This window comes from Buceros rhinoceros, unplaced genomic scaffold, assembly GCF_000710305.1.
Source record: "Buceros rhinoceros silvestris isolate BGI_N320 unplaced genomic scaffold, ASM71030v1 scaffold3336, whole genome shotgun sequence".
In the NCBI taxonomy this organism is placed as follows: Eukaryota; Metazoa; Chordata; class Aves; order Bucerotiformes; family Bucerotidae; genus Buceros; species Buceros rhinoceros.
In genome coordinates, this window is record NW_010415643.1 from 106,464 (window position 1) to 111,614 (window position 5,151).

The window sequence follows — 5,151 nt, forward strand, 5'->3', positions numbered from 1 at the left end:
AGGGAAAGGGCAGATGGGTTCCATACCTATTTTCCAGCAGATAGATAAGAGAAAATTAAAATGCAGGCATTGTTCTAACAGAGAGTCACAGAGGTTAGAGGGAGACTCAATTGCAGTGATTGGAATCTGTCCGGAAAGTCTGCTGGGGGTTTCACTCATGGAGATGCATTTTTTTTTCCTGCTCACAATGGGTTTTCTATTGTCACAGAGTATTTCCTGCCTCACCAGGACCTCCTTTATATCCTGACTTCTTTACAAAGCTTTTGTCTGTCCATCTTGCTGTGGATCATGGAGTTAATCTTTATCGAGATGTTAATGAGGTGGTAGGGAGGCCCCGCCTGATGTCATCTTTTAGTTGCCTGACTACCTAAAATGGCAGCGAGGAGCAGTGATGAGCGGTGGATTGTTTCCCCTGGGAGCAGTCAAGCACTGGTACATGCTTAAATGCTGCCCTGTCACTTTTGTGAATGCTGATACGCTTTTTGCAATCACTCGGACATCTCAAGAAGCTGTGTTGGTCAAGAATGCAAAGGAACGCACAGCACTCGTGAACAAGTGACTACTATTAGTGAGAATCAGGGACCTAAATACTTCTGTGTGCATGGGTTTTAGCTTTCCTGGGCCTTAAGTCTCCTTAAGTCTGTGACCGTAGTAGTAGACGCTATTTCCAAGGATTTGTCGTTAGGAGGGTTACATTCACAAGCTGTGCGGTACTCAGGTGCTTTGGTAATGGTCTCAAGTCCAAAGCAAAGGAGAGATCTGTACTTAGACCTAAGCGAGGACAGGGAAGTTTAAGTTCCATTACACCGAGTCTTGTGAGCTCTGGTGTACATCACACTATTCTGGTTGAGAATGTTGAAGTTGTACTAGAGCAGGTGAGGAGGAGGGCTGAGAGGACCACTGAGGAGGGATGGACTAACACAGTCCTGGAAGGGACAATGAGGAATCTGGGAGCAAAGTGACAGGCGGGACACAGAGGCTTCTGCACCTCGAGCCAAAACAGGGTAACAGGGGCAATGAGGACTAGAGAAGACCAGAAGGAACCAGCGTATTTAATCCAGCAAATGAAGGCAGAAAGGAGACTGCTGTCTGTCAGTTAGTTGGGGTGGGGAAAGGCGAGAAATAAACACCATGCAGGGAAGCAGAGCTGTTTAAGCTAAAGGATAGTGTTGGCACAAGAACAAATGAATATAAATTTGGCTGCAAATAAATCGAAGCTAGAAATTAGTTTCTAACCAGCAGAGGAGTGAGTTCCTAGAAAAGCCTTCCACTGGGAGCAGAGGGAGCAGATCATCAGTGTACTTGGAAGGTGAAGTTTGCTCCGTTTGTGACCAGGATTATGTGTAGTGGGGCTTGCCATGCTTAGGGCTGGGACTGATGACCAAGAACCCTCCTGTTTCTAACTGTATGTGGGCTTAAGGACAAATCTGCGTCCCCTGTGGAAAACCCATCAGTAAGAGTGTTCCATGCAGGACTTAGAGGTCAGGGACAGCTAATCCCCATCCAAACCAGCCTCAGAGCTATGTAGTCTGTTACTGCCGGACACAGTCTCTGCGTGTTTCCTCTCTGCAGCCCATGGGCCCCACAACTCCCTTGTGTAGCAGTGGGATGAGCTGTGTTTAGCAGCCGTTCCACTGCGATGCCTCTTTGCTGTTCACACTTCATCTCCTACGCAGCAAGTGCAGGGGCTCTGCTGGTCTGAGGGACTCTCCGTGGTGGTACAGTCCACGGGGAGATCTGTGCTAGAAGATGGTTTAAATGCTGCTTCTCCTTGGTGTCAGTAGTGGGATTTAGTAAGAAGTTGTTTAGCTACTCCTTTTAAAGTTTTTAAGATACAGGGAAATAGCTGTGAGAAGATGAAAGTCTGAAAGTGTCACTGTACCATTGAAGTTAAACCAATTTCTGGCAGCGATGATGTGCCACTAACTTGCCATGTTACACCACTACGGCGAGTGTGGTCGCTTCCCACTTTCTTCCTAGCATATGCTGGGGTAGCATGTCTAGGTTAGACAGCAGAATCGGGAGATTTTTCTCAATGTTTTCTGCTTTATCTGCCAAATAATACTTGCTTTCAGATGCAATCTCAGTTGCAGGTGACAATCATTCTTTCTCTGTTGTTCCTAACTTGTTCCACTGGTAGGAAGAGGCTTTCCTCCTGCTGTTTGACTACCCTGAGAGCACATTTGGCCTTTGTTTTTGTATTGAATAGCTAATGGGTACCCAGCAGTCAGCTAGGTTATGCTTAGAGACTCCTTTCTTCTGAAAAACATGTGGAGGAGGGAAATGGAACACTAAGATTATTGCAGATCCTACCTCCAATGTCACCTCACATCATCTGCTACAATAAGGAGCAGGGGGTATGGTGTGCATTGATCGCAGGAGAACATGTATGATTTAGAGGGGTCCCTTTTTCACTAGTATTTCTTACCATGTAAACATTTATGCTGCCAGGACACTGCAGGTTGTGCTGCCTGTTACCTCTGGTTTTTTGAGCTTCCCCAGTAGAGCTGACAGGCCAACTTCAGCCTTGATTTCAATGAATTTGGTTGCTTTTTTTTTTTTCTCCAGAATTGAAACCCATCCCAGAGCTTCCTCCTTCAAAGCCAAGGTGCTCTGAGACCAAAATCAATATTTATGTCAGCTCCCTCTGTTCATTTTAGGGTATTTTGGAGCTGAATGATAGTAGCAACATTTTTTAAAGAAAAGAAAATGAGTCAGGACAGACTGAGGTTTGGTAATGAGAATCGAAGTGGCATGAAAGTGACTGGTATTCTGCAAATGACCCCTGTTTAGCAGCTTTTTGGAGCTGTGTGCAAGGGGAGATAGCCAGCAGAACTCCAGCTTTTACTAGGGGCTTTTTTTCAGGTCAGAAATTCTTCATAATACAGAGCTGGTGCTTCAGAGCCTTATGTTAGCAAACCTGACACTAGGGAGTAATATCATTGGCTTTCATGCGCCTATTTACTGTAATAAGGATTACCAACATAAGAAAAACTTGCAGGTTTGGGCCTACAAAATTAAAAGAAAAGCCTTTTCACACCCCGAAACTGCATCAAAATTCAATTTCACCAGGAAAAAAAAAAATCCTTCTGATCTAGTCCCTGGAATGTGACATTTCATGGGTGTAATAAGGTTACAAACAGATTATAAATTGAAACCTTATAAATCCTTATTGTACTCCACCAAAGCTTCTGCTTTGCATAATACTCTTATTCCTGACTGTTCTTTGTTTTACAAGCTCAAAACTATTCATTCCCTCTCATAATAGAGACTAGGGAGCCGAAAACACCGTGCAAAATCCAAAGGTAATTATCTGAGTCAAAGAACCTGAATATCAGAGTTCACAAACTTCTGAACTTTTCTAATTGCAGCTATTTGCACAGCGAGACCTTTTCCTTTAAATGTGTCCGAAGTATTGCGCGTTGTTTCTGCCAGAGGATAATGATAAAAAAACCCGGTGCGGATTTAGTTCCTGTTTGTTGTTGGAGTAGTTCTGCCTATGTGTCCGTAGCAGACGACAGATCAGTTTTCAAATCATAACTCGAGCGAGCAAAGGCGTTTGAACTGGCCCTGCATGGTCAGAATTACAAACGCTCTGAATTTCCTTTCTGGGGATGCTGCTGGTTTCTGCTGTTGGCCTCTTACTCGTGCTGATCTAATGTCTATCAAGTGTCTTCTTCCAGTCCAGCCTTCCAGTATTTGGACACATTTCTAGGTCTGCTAAAACGTCGTGCCTCTGCAACAAGCAATTGAGCAGCAGCTCACCTGAGAGCTGAAGAAATCACCCAGATTAGCAGATGGTGGCATGGGCTAGTTTCTTCTAGGCTTTACCTGAAGGTGAGGATCCTCAGAGGAGTGAAGGAGAATGAGATGACTTCACGTGTGAGCTCTCGGAGGCCACTTGGAGCTTCAGAGCAATGAGGGAAAACAGCAAAAGAGGGATTTGATTGTAGGAAGAGCAGAGGGAGTAGGAAAGGGGTGACAGGACAGGAGGGCAGGGCAGGCGAGTATGGAGGGACACAGCTGTGCAGTGACTTGTGAGGGTGATCACAAGATACTTGACAGGTGAGCCAGAGGAGTGACAGCCAGAGGTGAATGATCAAGTCACCATCCCGTGCAAGCGTTGTCAGCCACTGCAGTGAGCCTGAGCTGGGGAGGGAGTGAGGAAGGGAGTTTTAAGCCCATGAGAAAGGCCAGTTTCAGAGGATGCTTCATGCTGATAAAGGGAGGGCAAGAAGCAAGCTCATTTGCAGGGACAAAGAGAAAAGTGTCCTATGGAGAATTTTTCTGAAAGAGCATCGGTGGTGCCTCAGTGTCCACACAGTGGGAGGTAAAGGGAGGTGCTGTTGTGAAGTGATTGAACCAGCCTTGAAGGTTTTGTATCACATGGAAAGCCTGTGTCACACAGTCAGTTTTCACTTCCCTCTTGGCCAGGTAGGTTTAACCAAATAACTTACAGTCTGTAAAGTTTACAGAAGGATTTGGCCAAGAATTAATTTAATGTATTGAGTGTTGTCCCATTGCGTCTTTCTCTTTCAGGAGAGAAGAGTGCACGTTAACCTCATTGTACTCTTCTGGTGCCATTTCCCAGCGCAGGGCATCTGTACACTTCTGGTACAGGCGAGAGTAGTATGAATGGGCTGGAGATCTGCACTCAAAACACGAATTCCTGCAGATTACGCTTTGTACGTTGTCCAGCACATCTGCTCTGTTCATGCGCTCTGTTCCCCATCACAACTTTTAAGAAATGGCAGTAAAGTTTCAGAAAGAGAAACAGAGCTGTCGTCTTTTGTAGGCAATGCACATCTGTTTGCCATGGCAATGCCGCGTAATTGTGAACATAAGTGACTTTATTTGGTTTTCTGATTGTTTTCCGGAACTTCAGAATAGGTCAGGATTGTCTTCTTTGTGTTGCAGTATGAACTACTGAGTTTCTGTATGCCTGGCTTTTTGTGTGAGCTGCTTACGGGGTCAATACAGATTTCATCTCTGCGCTGTGATCAAACACGACTCTGGAAGGATTTTGTCCTGTTCCGTAGTGGAAATAATCGCATTTGCTGAGAAATGTGGCCATCTAGTGGCATAGCTAGCGAGCTGTGGTGGAAAGTACCGCAAAGGGGAAGTCTCTTGGGCAGAGTCTGGTAGCTCCTG

General features: G+C 45.3%; 1 protein-coding gene across 1 annotated transcript in view; it reads left to right on the forward strand.

Moving 5' to 3' along the window:
• Nucleotides 1-5,151, forward strand: part of GLI3 (GLI family zinc finger 3) — a 91,449-nt gene that overhangs the window by 74,933 nt on the left and 11,365 nt on the right. The gene's annotated exons all lie outside the window — the stretch shown is intronic.